This window comes from Rhinoderma darwinii, chromosome 11, assembly GCF_050947455.1.
Source record: "Rhinoderma darwinii isolate aRhiDar2 chromosome 11, aRhiDar2.hap1, whole genome shotgun sequence".
Lineage (NCBI taxonomy): Eukaryota > Metazoa > Chordata > Amphibia > Anura > Rhinodermatidae > Rhinoderma > Rhinoderma darwinii.
In genome coordinates this window covers 87,961,835-87,981,377 of record NC_134697.1, presented here as the reverse complement: position 1 = coordinate 87,981,377, position 19,543 = coordinate 87,961,835, and the positions used below count along the sequence as shown (strand labels likewise).

The following is a 19,543-nucleotide window of genomic DNA, read 5'->3' as shown; positions in this document are numbered from 1 at the left end:
ATTGCACAGGAGCCTGGACCGCAGAAAGGCTCATAGAAATGAATGCACGCGGCCATGGCCACGTGCACGGCCCCGTGGTTTGCGGGCGGGCGGCTGGTGGGTGACATTCCACGGCCGTCCGAGCGGCAAATCACGACCGTGCACACCAATACGGTCATGTGCCTGAGGCCTTAGTATACAGGAGTATGACAACACAGGAGAAGTAAAAAATAACGTAAATAAAACGTTATCCCTTCATGGGATAAAAAAAAAAAAAATATATAACAATAAAAAAATATATAAATATTTTATTTCCCTTACATTGCATATGAATAAAAACCTACACATATCAGGCGTAAAGTTATTTAGGGTGAAAGGTCAACAAGATAAAAAAACAAAGAAAACAACTGCCGAAAATCGCTTCTTCCTCTAGTCATGCCGCAGAAATAAGACCGTAGTTTTCATCCGTAATTACGGATTAAATTGCGAACCCATTAATTTCTATGGGCCACAGACACTTTCCCGTATATATTTACAGGATTGGTCTCCGTGCTGTAGAAACGATACGCAAATGATAGAGCGTGTAGTATTCTTGTCTGTAATTATGACATGGACATTACGGAAGCATTGCTACGCGGCACCAGGGGATTACCCAAGATTCCTCCCTGTTTTTTTAGCGGATACGTAAATACGGATGAGCTACAGACTGTACAGCGTGCTGTATATGCGGATGGATGAAAACTACAGTCGTGCCCATAATTACGGTCTGCGATTACGGGCACGCAGGTCCGCTGGCAGTCGCGGGCAGCCACCCGCATTTTCGGCCCGTGCTCGCTTATAAAGTATGGCAGAACAATCCGTAAAAAGCAAAAGATAGGACATATCCTATCTTTTGCGGAGGCTTTCTACGGCCAAGACGCCTTCCTGATAAATCTACGAGAAGGCGTCCGCGGTCAATAGAAATGAATGGGTGCGTAATTGCGGACTGAATCTACGCTCGTGTGCGTGGGGCCTAACAGTGAATTTATTCTACCTCCAAACCGTGCAGGAAAAAAATAAATACAATTTCTCCGGCATAAAACAAGGCCTCACGCGGCCGCGTCAATGAATGAATAAAAAAAAAAAGTTATGGCTGCTGAAAATCAGGGAGGTCAAAATGGAAAAACGTAGCTGCTCATTAAGACCTTTCCATGCCAGGTTATTAAGGGGTTAAAAAACGACCGTGACTTATTCCTGGAAGTAATAGGAATGGCGGTTCTTAAAACACTAAAAAGGAAATATTATAAGAATATCGTCAGAGTAAGGCGCAGTTCACACGTCGTTTTAAATGTACGTCAGACGTAAAAAAAAAAAGTGCGAAACCGTGTGCCACCGCGGCTACGGGGATTTCCACGGACACGACAAAGGTCCCAATAGTGAACTTCGTGCCTACGCTTTGTGCGCTTACGTCCGATCCTTTTTTTTCCCTGTCCTTTAGTACTTTTCAAAAACGTACGACAAACACATGTGCTTTTATTTGTATTGAAGTCAATGGACGACGTACGGATGACGTAAACCCTACGTTTGCCGTAACCACATTACCCAAATGACAGTGCCTTCCCCTGCTAAACCCCTCAGAACCGGCACCAGAAAACACCGCGGCCTCTACCTTCTACTTCCTTTATATTTTGACTTTACAAATCTTTATTGATTTTGCTCACAAACAAAAAACATACTTTTTTTGGGGTGAAAACGGAATAAAACGTTCAAAATGGATACGTTTTTGCAACTTTTTGGACGTATACGGCAAACGAGGTGTGAACGGAGCCTTATTCCTGAACATTCACTCTATAATCATTAGAAATAATAATAATATGGATGTTAATCTCTTCTTGAGGCAAAATGCTGGGAATGCCGAAGGAAAAGAACAAAAATCAGGACAACTTCAAGGAGCCGGACAGTCAACGGGGCTAGAAATCTGAGGCCGTCATAGAACACAATGGAGATTTGCTCTAGGCAAATCCTTGGGGATTTTCAGGATAATCCACGGCAGAATCTCGTGACTTGGGCTGCCGATTTGCATGTGGATTAAGCGCCATTGAAGTTCAAGCTGTTATTTCTGGGCTAATTTATAAAATAACAATAATAATAATAACAATAATAAAATAAAAACAATAATAACGACATTAATAAAATACTATAATAATAATAATAACAATAAATAATAATAAATTAATAATTCCAATAATAAAATTAAAATAATAACATTAATACAATAATAATAATACATTATAGTTATATTATTGGAATTATTATTAAACATAATAATAATATTATAATAATATTTTTTTACATAACACTAGTAATACTTCTATCCCGGCAGTAGTGATACATGATAAGTCATTATTACAGTACTGGGGTCAGTTGGAGGGAGGACTCTGATACAGTTACTATTATTCACTATATTTGTATATTAATCCGGGTTATTCCCAGTCACGTGAGTAACGGCCGCCATTACTGTAACATTATAAGATTCTGATTACGATACATCACATTTATTACCTCTCACTAGACGCGGGTCAGGAATAAAGAGCCTCGACATCTGCCTCACAACAGGAAACACAGGATAATCCGGGAGTCTGGAAGTAGTAGTCATACAGTAGGGAATTGTGGGGGCCACAACAACATGGCCGCCACAGTCCTCACCCGACGACTCATGTGTCAATAAGTTTATGTCAAGCTCACCCCCTGCTTCACTTCACAGAGTGGCTACAACGCTAATGACGTCACACCAGACCATATAGGGTCAATGATAATTGGCACAGCTTTTACGATTGAATCGGAAGTAGAAGGCAGACATGTTTGTAACTGGCGGAAGTGACTGACGTGAAGGAATATCAGCACTGGAATTCTCAAAATCGCGTCCACGTACCAAAATATTAACTGTGTGTTTGTATAAAGTGTCATTACCTACTGTGTCCCATTATTATCGCCTTCAATACTTATTGACCCCATAACATTGTCAGGTAGTGCCCCCATAATGTTGCTAGCCACAGCTATTTGTGGCATAACATTATTATTCATACTCAGAGCACCCTTCACCAGCCACACAGTTATACCATTTTCCAGCATACATAAGTCATGTATCAATTCCTCCCATTTTTCACATTGTTTCATTCCAGTGGATACAGATACTGACTATAATTATTCCTGCAGCTGTGTCCATCACATGACCAGGACAGATGTGTCTCCACTGGAAGTAAGCAATAAATGTTCCTGCTGAATCACAGCAAACAGAGATCTTGAAAACCGTGAGGAATTGAAACAGAAACGTTAGTGGAAGTTTATATAACTTTTCATCACATAAACAATTACATTTCTTTTTAATGGCCCCATATTATTATCAACCTTATTCAGTGCCTCCATAACATTGTCAGCCACAGTTAGTAGGCTAATAACAATGCCAGCCATGGTCAGTGTTACCTTATCATTGCCAGCCACAATTAGTGCCCCCATAATATTACCAGCCACAGTCGGCTTCCCCTTATCATTGCCAGCCACAGTCAAAGTCACTGGCCCTCGAAACATTTCCAGCCACAGACAGTGAACCCATAACATTACCAGCTGCCGTCACTGGCCCTGTTACATTGCCGGCCTCATGCAGTGCCCCCACAACATTACCAATCATTCGCTACATAATATAAATTACAGTCAGAATCTTCATAACATTACTACCCTCAGCCAGGTTCCTACAGTCAGTGCCACCATAACATTACCATCACAGTCAGTGTCACCATAACATTACCAGCCACAGTCAGTGTCACCATAACATTACCAGCCACAGTCAGTGCCACCATAACATTACCAGCCACAGTCAGTGCCACCATAACATTACCAATCATTCGCTACATAATATAAATTACAGTCAGAATCTTCATAACATTACTACCCTCAGCCAGGTTCCTACAGTCAGTGCCACCATAACATTACCATCACAGTCAGTGTCACCATAACATTACCAGCCACAGTCAGTGTCACCATAACATTACCAGCCACAGTCAGTGCCACCATAACATTACCAGCCACAGTCAGTGCCACCATAACATTACCAGCCACAGTCAGTGTCACCATAACATTACCAGCCACAGTCAGTGTCACCATAACATTACCAGCCACAGTCAGTGCCACCATAACATTACCAGCCACAGTCAGTGTCACCATAACATTACCAGCCACAGTCAGTGCCACCATAACATTACCAGCCACAGTCAGTGTCACCATAACATTACCAGCCACAGTCAGTGCCACCATAACATTACCAGCCACAGTCAGTGCCACCATAACATTACCAGCCACAGTCAGTGTCACCATAACATTACCAGCCACAGTCAGTGCCACCATAACATTACCAGCCACAGTCAGTGCTACCATAACATTACCAGCCACAGTCAGTGCCACCATAACATTACCAGCCACAGTCAGTGCCACCATAACATTACCAGCCACAGTCAGTGCCACCATAACATTACCAGACACAGTCAGTGCTACCATAACATTACCAGCCACAGTCAGTGCCACCATAACATTACCAGCCACAGTCAGTGCCACCATAACATTACCAGCTAGTCAGTGCCACCATAACATTACCAGCCACAGTCAGTGCCACCATAACATTACCAGCCACAGTCAGTGCCACCATAACATTACCAGACACAGTCAGTGCTACCATAACATTACCAGCCACAGTCAGTGCCACCATAACATTACCAGCCACAGTCAGTGCCACCATAACATTACCAGCTAGTCAGTGCCACCATAACATTACCAGCAACAGTCAGTGCCACCATAACATTACCAGCCACAGTCAGTGCCACCATAACATTACCAGCCACAGTCAGTGCCACCATAACATTACCAGCCACAGTCAGTGCCACCATAACATTACCAGCCACAGTCAGTGCCACCATAACATTACCAGACACAGTCAGTGCTACCATAACATTACCAGCCACAGTCAGTGCCGCCAGAACATTACCAGCCACAGTCAGTGACACCATAACATTACCGGCAACCACAGTCAGTGCCACCATAATATTACCAGCCACAGTCAGTACCACCGTAACATTACCAGCCACAGTCAGTGTCACCATAACATTACCAGCCACAATTAGTGCCACCATAACATTACCAGCCACAGTCAGTGTCAACATAACACTACCAGCCACAGTCAGTGCCACAATAACATTACCAGCCACTCAGTGCCACCATAACATTACCAGCCACAGTCAGTGCCACAATAACATTACCAGCCACAGTCAGTGCCACCATAACATTACCAGCCAGTCAATGCCACCATAACATTATCAGCTACAGTCAGTGCTACCATAACATTACCAGCCACTCAGTGCCACCATAACATTACCAGCCACAGTCAGTGTCACCATAACATTACCAGCCACAGTCAGTGCCACCATAACATTAACAGCCGCAGTCAGTGCCACCATAACTTTACCAGCCACAGTCAGTTCCACCATAACATTACCAGACACAGTCAGTGCTACCATAACATTACCAGCCACAGTCAGTGCCACCATAACATTACCAGCCACAGTCAGTGCCACCATAACATTACTAGCTAGTAAGTGCCACCATAACATTACCAGCCACAGTCAGTGCCACCATAACATTACCAGCCACAGTCAGTGCCACCATAACATTACCAGCCACAGTCAGTGCCACCATAACATTACCAGACACAGTCAGTGCCACCATAACATTACCAGCCACAGTCAGTGCCACCATAACATTACCAGCTAGTCAGTGCCACCATAACATTACCAGCCACAGTCAGTGCCACCATAACATTACCAGCCACAGTCAGTGCCACCATAACATTACCAGCCACAGTCAGTGGCACCATAACATTACAAGCCACAGTCAGTGTCACCATAACATTACCAGCCACAGTCAGTGCCATCATAACATTACCAGCCACAGTCAGTGCCACAATAACATTACCAGCCACAGTCAGTGCCACCATAACATTACCAGCCAGCCAGTGCCACCATAACATTATCAGCTACAGTCAGTGCCACCATAACATTACCAGCCACTCAGTGCCACCATAACATTACCAGCCACAGTCAGTGCCACAATAACTTTACCAGCCACAGTCAGTGCCACCATAACATTACCAGCCACAGTCAGTGGCACCATAACATTACAAGCCACAGTCAGTGCCACCATAACATTACCAGCCACAGTGTCACCATAACATTACCAGCCACAGTGAGTGCCACCAGAACATTACCAGCCACAGTCAGTGCCACCATAACATTACCAGCCACAGTCAGTGCCACCATAACATTACCAGACACAGTCACAGCCAGCATATTACCAGCCACAGTTAGTGCCACCATAACATTACCAGCCACAGTTAGTGCCACCATAATATTACCAGCCACAGTCAGTGTCACCTTAACATTACCAGCCACAATCAGTGCCACAATAACATTACCAGCCAAAGTTAGTGCCACCAGAACATTACCAGCCACAGTCAGTGACACCATAACATTACCGGCAGCCACAGTCAGTGCCACCATAATATTACCAGCCACAGTCAGTACCACCGTAACATTACCAGCCACAGTTAGTGTCACCATAACATTACCAGCCACAATTAGTGCCACCATAACATTACCAGCAACAGTCAGTGTCAACATAACACTACCAGCCACAGTCAGTGCCACAATAACATTACCAGCCACAGTCAGTGCCATCATAATATTACCAGCCACAGTCAGTGCCACAATAACATTACCAGCCACAGTCAGTGCCACCATAACATTACCAGCCAGCCAGTGCCACCATAACATTATCAGCTACAGTAAGTGCCACCATAACATTACCAGCCACTCAGTGCCACCATAACATTACCAGCCACAGTCAGTGCCACAATAACATTACCAGCCACAGTCAGTGCCACCATAACATTACCAGCCACAGTGTCACCATATTACCAGCCACAGTCAGTGCCACCATAACATTACCAGCCACAGTCAGTGCCACCATAACATTACCAGCCACAGTGTCACCATAACATTACCAGCCACAGTCAGTTCCACCAGAACATTACCAGCCACAGTCAGTTCCACCAGAACATTACCAGCCACAGTCAGTGCCACCATAACATTACCAGCCATAGTCAGTGCCACCATAACATTACCAGACACAGTCACAGCCAGCATATTACCAGCCACAGTTAGTGCCACCATAACATTACCAGCCACAGTCAGTGCCATCATAACATTACCAGCCACAGTCAGTGCCACAATAACATTACCAGCCACAGTGAGTGCCACCATAACATTACCAGCCAGCCAGTGCCACCATAACATTATCAGCTACAGTCAGTGCCACCATAACATTACCAGCCACTCAGTGCCACCATAACATTACCAGCCACAGTCAGTGCCACAATAACATTACCAGCCACAGTCAGTGCCACCATAACATTACCAGCCAGTCAATGCCACCATAACATTATCAGCTACAGTCAGTGCTACCATAACATTACCAGCCACTCAGTGCCACCATAACATTACCAGCCACAGTCAGTGTCACCATAACATTACCAGCCACAGTCAGTGCCACCATAACATTAACAGCCGCAGTCAGTGCCACCATAACTTTACCAGCCACAGTCAGTTCCACCATAACATTACCAGACACAGTCAGTGCTACCATAACATTACCAGCCACAGTCAGTGCCACCATAACATTACCAGCCACAGTCAGTGCCACCATAACATTACTAGCTAGTCAGTGCCACCATAACATTACCAGCCACAGTCAGTGCCACCATAACATTACAAGCCACAGTCAGTGTCACCATAACATTACCAGCCACAGTCAGTGTCACCATAACATTACCAGCCGCAGTCAGTGCCACCATAACATTACCAGCTAGTCAGTGCCACCATAACATTATCAGCTACAGTCATTGCCACCATAACATTACCAGCCACAGTCAGTGCCACCATAACATTACCAGCCAGTCAGTGCCACCATAACATTACCAGCCACAGTCAGTGAAACCATAATATTACCAGCCTCATTCAGTGCCACCATAGCATTACCAGCCACATTGCCACCATAACATTACCAGCCACAGTCAGTGCCACCATAACATTACCAGCCAGTCAGTGACAACATAACATTACCAGCCAGTCAGTGCCACCATAACGTTACCAGCCACAGCCAGTGACACCATAACATTACCAGCCACAGTCAGTGCCACCATATCATTACCAGCTAGTTAGTGCCACCTTAACATTACCAGCCAGTCAGTGCCATCATAACATTACCAGCCACAGTCAGTGACACCATAACATTACCAGCCGCAGACAGTGCCACCATAACATTACCAGCCACAGTCAGTGTCACCATAACATTACCAGCCACAGTGTCACCATATTACCAGCCACAGTCAGTGCCACCATAACATTACCAGACACAGTCACAGCCACCATATTACCAGCCAAAGTTAGTGCCACCATAACATTACCAGCCACAGTCAGTGCCACTATAACATTAACAGCCACAGTCAGTGCCACCATAACATTACCAGCCACAGTCAGTGTCACCATAACATTACCAGCCACAGTCAGTGCCACCATAACATTACCAGCAGCCACAGTCAGTGCCACCATAACATTACCAGCAGCCACAGTCACTGCCACCATAACATTACCAGCAGCCACAATCAGTGCCACCATAATATTACCAGCCACAGTCAGTACCACCATAACATTAACAGCCACAGTCAGTGTCACCATAACATTACCAGCAGCCACAGTCAGTGCCACCATAACATTACCAGCTAGTCAGTGCCACCATAACATTACCAGCCACAGTCAGTGCCACCATAACATTACCAGCCAGTCAGTGCCACCATAACATTACCAGCCACAGTCAGTGCCACCATAACATTACCAGCCACAGTCAGTGCCACCATAACATTACCAGCTAGTCAGTGCCACCATGACATAATCAGCTACGGTCATTGCCACCATAACATTACCAGCCACAGTCAGTGCCACCATAACATTACCAGCCACTCAGTGCCACATAACATTACCAGCCACAGTCAGTGTCACCATAACATTACCAGCCACAGTCAGTGCCACCATAACATTACGAGCCACAGTCAGTGCCACTATAACATTACCAGTCACAGTCAGTGCCACCATAACATTACCGGCAGCCACAGTCAGTGCCACCATAACATTACCAGCCACAGTCAGTGCCACCATAACATTACCGGCAGCCACAGTCAGTGCCACCATAACATTACCAGCCTCAGTCAGTGCCACCATAACATTACCAGCCACAGTCAGTGAAACCATAATATTACCAGCCTCAGTCAGTGCCACCATAGCATTACCAGCTACATTGTCACCATAACATTACCAGCCACAGTCAGTGCCACCATAACATTACCAGCCAGTCAGTGACACCATAACATTACCAGCCAGTCAGTGCCACCATAACGTTACCAGCCACAGCCAGTGACACCATAACATTACCAGCCACAGTCAGTGCCACCATAACATTACCAGCTAGTCAGTGCCACCTTAACATTACCAGCCAGTCAGTGCCATCATAACATTACCAGCCACAGTCAGTGCCACCATAACATTACCAGCCACAGTCAGTGCCACCATAACATTACCAGCTAGTCAGTGCCACCATGACATAATCAGCTACGGTCATTGCCACCATAACATTACCAGCCACAGTCAGTGCCACCATAACATTACCAGCCACAGTCAGTGTCACCATAACATTACCAGCCACAGTCAGTGCCACCATAACATTACGAGCCACAGTCAGTGCCACCATAACATTACCAGTCACAGTCAGTGCCACCATAACATTACCGGCAGCCACAGTCAGTGCCACCATAACATTACCAGCCACAGTCAGTGCCACCATAACATTACCAGCCAGCCAGTGCCACCATAACATTATCAGCTACAGTCAGTGCCACCATAACATTACCAGCCACTGAGTGCCACATAACATTACCAGCCACAGTCAGTGCCACCATAACAATACCAGCCAGTCAGTGCCATCATAACATTATCAGCTACAGTCAGTGCCACCATAACATTAGCGGCAGCCACAATCAGTGCCACCATAAAATTACCAGCCACAGTCAATGTCACCATAACATTACCAGCCACAGTCAGTGTAAACATAACACTACCAGCCACAGTCAGTGCCACAATAACACTACCAGCCACAGTCAGTGCCACCATAACATTACCAGCTAGTCATTGCCACCATAACATTATCAGCTACAGTCATTGCCACCATTACATTACCAGCCACAGTCAGTGCCACCATAACATTACCAGCCACAGTCAGTGCCACCATAACATTACCAGCCAGTCAGTGCCACCATAACATTACCAGCCACAGTCAGTGTCACCATAACATTACGCGTCAGTTTGAAAAAAGCGCTGAATAAAAAGAAGTGCATGTCACTTCTTGAGCCGTTTTTCATTGGGTCAATAGAAAAACAGCTCCAAAAAACGGTTGATGCTTTGAAATTGGCTGAAAATTAGAGGCCGTCTTCCCTTGAAAATGCTCTGTATTTTACAGCTGTTTTTAGTTTAGCATGTGAACATGGCCTCAGGCCCATTATTGCGTTAGAACCTGGGCCCACCAGAGGATCTTCTGGTTCTCTGGTGGGCCTGTCCGACCCTGCACTAGAAAGATCATAAAATGATGAATGTGGTTGGATCTGATTGCAGGGAGCCACACTGATCCTATGATCGAGCTTTATTGCACAGTCATTCTCCATTAAAGTCTATGGGAGATACAGAAATAGTCCAGTGGTTGTGCTTGGCTGTCGTTTCATGAAGAACAGCCCTTTTTAGAATGAAGCCACTGTGGCGACAAGCTGGTTGCGGTGTGTCCAGTTTCTGACTTTTCCAGGGTAAGTTCTCATCAGCTGCTCAGTGGAAATGTATTTTATACGTGGCCATTTAAACAAATAGCTGATCCATGGATGACATGAGTCCGCCGGAGCAAGATCCTGTTTAGGGGCTCATTCAGACGAGCGTGTATCACGTCCGCGTTATGGCCGTTAAAACAACGCCCGTCACACGGACTCATGTATTTCAATGGGGCCCTTCACACTACCGTTGTTTCAACGTGTGAAGGGTCTGTGAAAGGATAGGACATGTCCTATTTTAGTGCGTCACGCATCCCTCCATCGACTCTAGTCCAGGGGTCTCAAGCACGCGGCCCACTGGACACAGAGCCGCTAATATAGGCTCTACTCCAGTACTCTGTGGAATTCCCTAACATCGCTGTCCATATATGGACAGTGTTGTCAGGGTCTTCCCCAGAGCGGAGTCCCGGGCAGAGCGCTAGTATTGGCTCTGATTCGGGACTCTGTGGAATTTCCTAACATCGCTGTCCATATATCGACAGTCTTGTCAGGGTCTTTACCAAAGCAGAGTCCCGGGCAGAGTGCTAGTAAAGGCTCTGCGCCAGTACTCTGTGGAAATCCCTGATATCGTTGTCCATATATCGACAGTGTTGTCAGGGTCTTCCCCAGAGCGGAGTCCCGGGCAGCGCGCTAGTACAGGCTCTGCTCCGGGACTCTGTGGAATACCCTGACATCGCTGTCCACATATGGAAAGCGATGTCAAGGGCTTCCCCAGAGCTCGACAGTGATGTCAGGAGCACAGCTGGAGTACCAGGCAGAGTGCTAGAAATATATGGCACTGTGGCAGCATCTACAGAGGGCACTGTGGCAGCATCTAGAGAAGGCACTGTGGCAGCATCTACAGAGGGCACTGTGGCAGCATCTACAGAGAGCACTGTAGCAGCATCTACAGAGGGAACTGTGGCAGCATCTACAGAGGGCACTGTGGCAGTATCTACAGAGGGCACTGTGGCAGCATCTACAGAGGGCACTGTGGCAGAATCTACAGAGGACACTGTGACAGTATCTACAGAGTACACTGTGGCAGTATCTACAGAGGGCACTGTGGCAGAATCTACAGAGGACACTGTGACAGTATCCACAGAGGGCACTGTGGCAGTATCTACAGAGGGCACTGTGGCAGAATCTACAGAGGACACTGTGACAGTATCTACAGAGGGCACTGTGACAGTATCTACAGAGTACACCGTGGCAGCATCTACAGAGGGCACTGTGGCAGAATCTACAGAGGACACTGTGACAGTATCTACAGATGGCACTGTGGCAGTATCTACAGAGGACACTGTGACAGTATCTACAGAGTACACTGTGGCAGCATCTACAGAGGGCACTGTGGCAGAATCTACAGAGGACACTGTGACAGTATCTACAGAGTACACTGTGGCAGTATCTACAGAGGGCACTGTGGCAGAATCTACAGAGGACACTGTGACAGTATCTACAGAGGGCACTGTGGCAGTATCTACAGAGGGCACTGTGGCAGAATCTACAGAGGACACTGTGACAGTATCTACAGAGGGCACTGTGACAGTATCTACAGAGTACACCGTGGCAGCATCTACAGAGGGCACTGTGGCAGAATCTACAGAGGACACTTTGACAGTATCTACAGATGGCACTGTGGCAGTATCTACAGAGTACACTGTGGCAGTATCTACAGAGGGCACTGTGGCATTATCCATGGGTGGGTGTGTGGCAGCATCTACAGAGGGCACTGTGGAAGTGTCTACAGAGGACACTGCGGCATTATCTAGGGTTGTGTGGAATTATCTACGCAGGGCACTGTGGCATTATCTACAGAGGGCACTGTGGCAGCATCTACAGAGGGCACTGTGGCATTATCTATGGGTGGGTGTGTGGCAGTATCTACAGAAGGCATGGTGGAAGTATCTATGGGGCACTGTGGCAGTATCTACAGAGGGCACTGTGGAGGCATTTACAGAGGGCACTGTGGCAGTATCTACAGAGGGCACTGTGGCAGCATCTGCAGAGGGCACTGTGGCAGCATCTACAAAGGGCACTGTGGCAGTATCTACAGAGGGCACTGTGGCAGCATCTACAGAGGGCACTGTGGCATTATCTATAGAGGGCACTGTGGCAGCATCTACAGAGGGCTCTGTGGCAGCATCTACAGAGGGCACTGTGGCAGTATCTACAGAGGGAACTGTGGCAGCATCTACAGAGGGCACTGCGGCAGCATCTACAGAGGGCACTGTGGCAGTGTCTACAGAGGACACTGCAGCATTATCTAGGGTTGTGTGGAATTATCTACGTAGGGCACTGTGGCATTATCTACAGAGGGCACTGTGGCAGCATCTACAGAGGGCACTGTGGCATTATCTATGGGTGGGTGTGTGGCAGTATCTACAGAAGGCATGGTGGAAGTATCTATGGGGCACTGTGGCAGTATCTACAGAGGGCACTGTGGAGGCATTTACAGAGGGCACTGTGGCAGTATCTACAGAGGGCACTGTGGCAGCATCTGCAGAGGGCACTGTGGCAGCATCTACAGAGGGCACTGTGGCAGCATCTACAGAGGGCAATGTGGTAGCATCTACAGAGGGCACTGTGGCAGCATCTACAGAGGGCACTGTGGCAGCATCTACAGAGGGCACTGTGGCAGCATCTACAGAGGGCACTGTGGCAGCATCTACAGAGGGCACTGTGGCAGCATCTACAGAGGGCACTGTGGCAGCATCTACAGAGGGCAATGTGGTAGCATCTACAGAGGACACTGTGGCAGCATCTACAGAGGGCACTGTGGCAGCATCTACAGAGGGCACTGTGGCAGCATCTAGAGGGCACTGTGGCAGCTTCTAGAGGGCACTGTGGCAGCATCTATAGAGGGCACTGTGGCAGCATCTATAGAGGGCACTGTGGCAGCATCTACAGTGGGCACTTTGGCAGCATCTAGAGGGCACTGTGGCAGCATCTACAGAGGGCACTGTGGCAGCATCTACAGAGGGCACTGTGGCAGCATCTAGAGGGCACTGTGGCAGCATCTACAGAGGGCACTGTGACAGCATCTACAGAGGGCACTGTGGCAGCATCTACAGAGGGCACTGTGGCAGCATCTAGAGGGCACTGTGGCAGCATCTACAGAGGGCACTGTGACAGCATCTACAGAGGGCACTGTGGCAGCATCTACAGAGGGCACTGTGGCAGCATCTACAGAGGGCACTGTGGCAGCATCTAGAGGGCACTGTGGCAGCATCTACAGAGGGCACTGTGGCAGCATCTACAGAGGGCACTGTGGCAGCATCTACAGAGGGCAATGTGGTAGCATCTACAGAGGACACTGTGGCAGCATCTACAGAGGGCACTGTGGCAGCATCTACAGAGGGCACTGTGGCAGCATCTAGAGGGCACTGTGGCAGCTTCTAGAGGGCACTGTGGCAGCATCTATAGAGGGCACTGTGGCAGCATCTATAGAGGGCACTGTGGCAGCATCTACAGTGGGCACTTTGGCAGCATCTAGAGGGCACTGTGGCAGCATCTACAGAGGGCACTGTGGCAGCATCTACAGAGGGCACTGTGGCAGCATCTAGAGGGCACTGTGGCAGCATCTAGGGGTGTGTGTCATTATCTACAGAGGGCACTGTGGCAGCATCTACAGAGGGCACTGTTGGCAGCATCTACAGAGGGCACTGTGACAGCATCTACAGAGTGCACTGTGGCATCATCTATAGGTGGTTGTGTGGAGGTATCTACAGAGGGCACTGTGACAGCATCTACAGAGGGCACTGTGGCAGCATCTACAGAGGGCTCTGTGGCAGCATCTACAGAGGGCACTGTGGCAGCATCTACCGAGGGCACTGTGGCAGCATCTACAGAGGACACTGTGGCAGCATCTAAAGAGAGCACTGTGACAGCATCTACAGAGGGCACTGTGGAAGCATCTACAGAGGGCACTGTGGCAGCATCTACAGAGGGCACTGTGGCAGCATCTAGAGGGCACTGTGGCATAGTCTATGGGTGGGTATGTGGCAGCATTTACAGAGGGCACTGTGGCATTATCTATGGGTGGGTGTGTGGCAGTATCTACAGGGGGCATTGTGGCAGCCTCTACAGAGGGCACTGTGGCAGCATCTACAGAGGGCACTGTGGCAGCATCTACCGAGGGCACTGTGGCAGCATCTACAGAGGACACTGTGGCAGCATCTAAAGAGAGCACTGTGACAGCATCCACAGAGGGCACTGTGGAAGCATCTACAGAGGGCACTGTGGCAGCATCTACAGAGGGCACTGTGGCAGCATCTACAGAGGGCACTGTGGCAGCATCTACAGAGGGCACTGTGGCAGCATCTAGAGGGCACTGTGGCAGTATCTACAGAGGGCACTGTGGCAGAATCTACAGAGGACACTGTGACAGTATCTACAGAGGGCACTGTGGCAGTATCTACAGAGGGCACTGTGGCAGAATCTACAGAGGACACTGTGACAGTATCTACAGAGGGCACTGTGACAGTATCTACAGAGTACACCGTGGCAGCATCTACAGAGGGCACTGTGGCAGAATCTACAGAGGACACTGTGACAGTATCTACAGATGGCACTGTGGCAGTATCTACAGAGGACACTGTGACAGTATCTACAGAGTACACTGTGGCAGTATCTACAGAGGGCACTGTGGCATTATCCATGGGTGGGTGTGTGGCAGCATCTACAGAGGGCACTGTGGCAGTGTCTACAGAGGACACTGCGGCATTATCTAGGGTTGTGTGGAATTATCTACGCAGGGCACTGTGGCATTATCTACAGAGGGCACTGTGGCAGCATCTACAGAGGGCACTGTGGCATTATCTATGGGTGGGTGTGTGGCAGTATCTACAGAAGGCATGGTGGAAGTATCTATGGGGCACTGTGGCAGTATCTACAGAGGGCACTGTGGAGGCATTTACAGAGGGCACTGTGGCAGTATCTACAGAGGGCACTGTGGCAGCATCTGCAGAGGGCACTGTGGCAGCATCTACAGAGGGCACTGTGGCAGTATCTACAGAGGGCACTGTGGCAGCATCTACAGAGGGCACTGTGGCATTATCTATAGAGGGCACTGTGGCAGCATCTACAGAGGGCTCTGTGGCAGCATCTACAGAGGGCACTGTGGCAGTATCTACAGAGGGAACTGTGGCAGCATCTACAGAGGGCACTGCGGCAGCATCTACAGAGGGCACTGTGGCAGTGTCTACAGAGGACACTGCGGCATTATCTAGGGTTGTGTGGAATTATCTACGTAGGGCACTGTGGCATTATCTACAGAGGGCACTGTGGCAGCATCTACAGAGGGCACTGTGGCATTATCTATGGGTGGGTGTGTGGCAGTATCTACAGAAGGCATGGTGGAAGTATCTATGGGGCACTGTGGCAGTGTCTACAGAGGGCACTGTGGAGGCATTTACAGAGGGCACTGTGGCAGTATCTACAGAGGGCACTGTGGCAGCATCTGCAGAGGGCACTGTGGCAGCATCTACAGAGGGCACTGTGGCAGCATCTACAGAGGGCAATGTGGTAGCATCTACAGAGGGCACTGTGGCAGCATCTACAGAGGGCACTGTGGCAGCATCTACAGAGGGCACTGTGGCAGCATCTAGAGGGCACTGTGGCAGCATCTACAGAGGGCACTGTGGCAGCATCTACAGAGGGCACTGTGGCAGCATCTACAGAGGGCAATGTGGTAGCATCTACAGAGGACACTGTGGCAGCATCTACAGAGGGCACTGTGGCAGCATCTACAGAGGGCACTGTGGCAGCATCTAGAGGGCACTGTGGCAGCTTCTAGAGGGCACTGTGGCAGCATCTATAGAGGGCACTGTGGCAGCATCTATAGAGGGCACTGTGGCAGCATCTACAGTGGGCACTTTGGCAGCATCTAGAGGGCACTGTGGCAGCATCTACAGAGGGCACTGTGGCAGCATCTACAGAGGGCACTGTGGCAGCATCTAGAGGGCACTGTGGCAGCATCTACAGAGGGCACTGTGACAGCATCTACAGAGGGCACTGTGGCAGCATCTACAGAGGGCAATGTGGTAGCATCTACAGAGGGCACTGTGGCAGCATCTACAGAGGGCACTGTGGCAGCATCTACAGAGGGCACTGTGGCAGCATCTAGAGGGCACTGTGGCAGCATCTACAGAGGGCACTGTGGCAGCATCTACAGAGGGCACTGTGGCAGCATCTACAGAGGGCAATGTGGTAGCATCTACAGAGGACACTGTGGCAGCATCTACAGAGGGCACTGTGGCAGCATCTACAGAGGGCACTGTGGCAGCATCTAGAGGGCACTGTGGCAGCTTCTAGAGGGCACTGTGGCAGCATCTATAGAGGGCACTGTGGCAGCATCTATGGAGGGCACTGTGGCAGCATCTACAGTGGGCACTTTGGCAGCATCTAGAGGGCACTGTGGCAGCATCTACAGAGGGCACTGTGGCAGCATCTACAGAGGGCACTGTGGCAGCATCTAGAGGGCACTGTGGCAGCATCTAGGGGTGTGTGTCATTATCTACAGAGGGCACTGTGGCAGCATCTACAGAGGGCACTGTTGGCAGCATCTACAGAGGGCACTGTGACAGCATCTACAGAGTGCACTGTGGCATCATCTATAGGTGGTTGTGTGGAGGTATCTACAGAGGGCACTGTGACAGCATCTACAGAGGGCACTGTGGCAGCATCTACAGAGGGCTCTGTGGCAGCATCTACAGAGGGCACTGTGGCAGCATCTACCGAGGGCACTGTGGCAGCATCTACAGAGGACACTGTGGCAGCATCTAAAGAGAGCACTGTGACAGCATCTACAGAGGGCACTGTGGAAGCATCTACAGAGGGCACTGTGGCAGCATCTACAGAGGGCACTGTGGCAGCATCTAGAGGGCACTGTGGCATTGTCTATGGGTGGGTGTGTGGCAGCATCTACAGAGGGCACTGTGGCAGTATCTAGCGGGTGTGGCATTATCTACAGAGGGCACTGTGGCAGCATCTACAGAGGGCACTGTGGCATTATGTATAGGTGGTTGTGTGGAGGTATCTACAGAGGGCACTGTGGCAGTATCTACAGAGGGCACTGGGGCAGCATCTGAGGACTATAATACGCCTGACACAGCAGGAAAAATTTCGATATTGTATGACGATGATTGGTCACTGATTGGTCAGCCTCATACACTCCTCTGTACAACACCCAGTTGGTAAAAAGTAAAAACACGCCCAGTTGTCCATTGAGAAACTCATTAGCATAAATCTAAACTAGCTCATAACTTGCTCAAAAATGATCGTTTTTCAAAATAAAAACCACTGTTGTAATCTACATTACAGCGCCAATCAGATTATGTAGGAGACAGGGCACTTATAATCTGGACAGAGACTCTTTCGGTGTTCTGTTGATTATTGGATGTTGTTGTTTTGGTCTGTAAATAATGATCTGACTGTTCTTGTACCCTCAGCTGACTTCCCGCCTGGCTCACGTCTTCAACCTCCGATGTGAAGCCAATCGTCGCGCATCAGTCAGCGGCTGTCTTATTAACACCTGCGGTTGGGTGAAGGGATCCGGTTATCAGGCATTGATACACGCAGCCTCCGCCTTTGAAGTTGATGTGGTCATAGTCCTGGACCAAGAACGTCTGTACAATGACTTGCGGCGGGACCTCCCCCACTTTGTTCACACGCTGCTCCTTCCAAAGTCTGGTGGAGCGTCGGAGCGCTCGAAAGAATGTCGCCGGGAATCAAGGGATCAGCGAGTGCGGGAGTATTTCTATGGCCCACGTGGATCGCTCTATCCTCATGCCTTCGTGGTAAAGTTCTCGGAGGTGAAAGTCTATAAAGTCGGGGCCCCATCTATCCCGGACTCTTGTCTTCCACTGGGAATGTCACAAGAGGATAACCAGCTGAAACTGGTGCCCGTCACTCCAGGCAGAGACATGTCACATCATCTCCTGAGTGTTGTGCCCATAGATGGCACATCAGATGAGGGCATGGAGGAAAAAAACGTTGCTGGCTTCATTGTTATTACCGGAGTGGACACTGAAAGACAGACATTGACCGTGCTCTCACCAGCACCGAGGCCGCTGCCAAAATGTGTCCTACTTATTATGGACATAAGGTTTATGGATACGAAATGATCTACAGAAAACCGTAAGCCATGTTTTGGAAGATCTTCTGTTTTGGGTGGAAGAATTTTTATGTTTGATATTTTAATAAAGAAGGTTTATTTTATTTTTGCATGAATTGTCTTTACCACGAACACAGGTCTAGGTTTTGTAGACATTGGCGTTTTTTCACTCTATTTTCGCTTCCATTGGGGAAAAACGTCTGGTATTTCCTGATAAATGACCATGGAAGCAGCCGTTCGGACGCAAACCATAAGGCCGCATTTAGGCCTCTTTCACACGACAGTGAAAAACGGCCATGTGATGGCCGTCATTTTAACGGCTTTCACATGGCCGTTTCAGAACAATGATATTCTATGGGTGCATTCACACGGCCGTTTTTTTAACGGCCCGTGAATAATGGGCGTCAAAAAATAGGACATGTCCTATTTTTGCCCGTTTTAACGGCCTGACGGCCCCCATAGAA

The 19,543-nt window shown here is 48.6% G+C and overlaps 1 protein-coding gene and 1 pseudogene across 1 annotated transcript in view; one reads left to right on the top strand and one right to left on the bottom strand.

The window, feature by feature from the left end:
* LOC142663810 (uncharacterized) overlaps positions 1-19,543 on the bottom strand; it is a 45,668-nt gene that overhangs the window by 9,993 nt on the left and 16,132 nt on the right.
* LOC142663802 (polyribonucleotide 5'-hydroxyl-kinase Clp1 pseudogene) lies at positions 18,409-19,116 on the top strand (annotated as a pseudogene).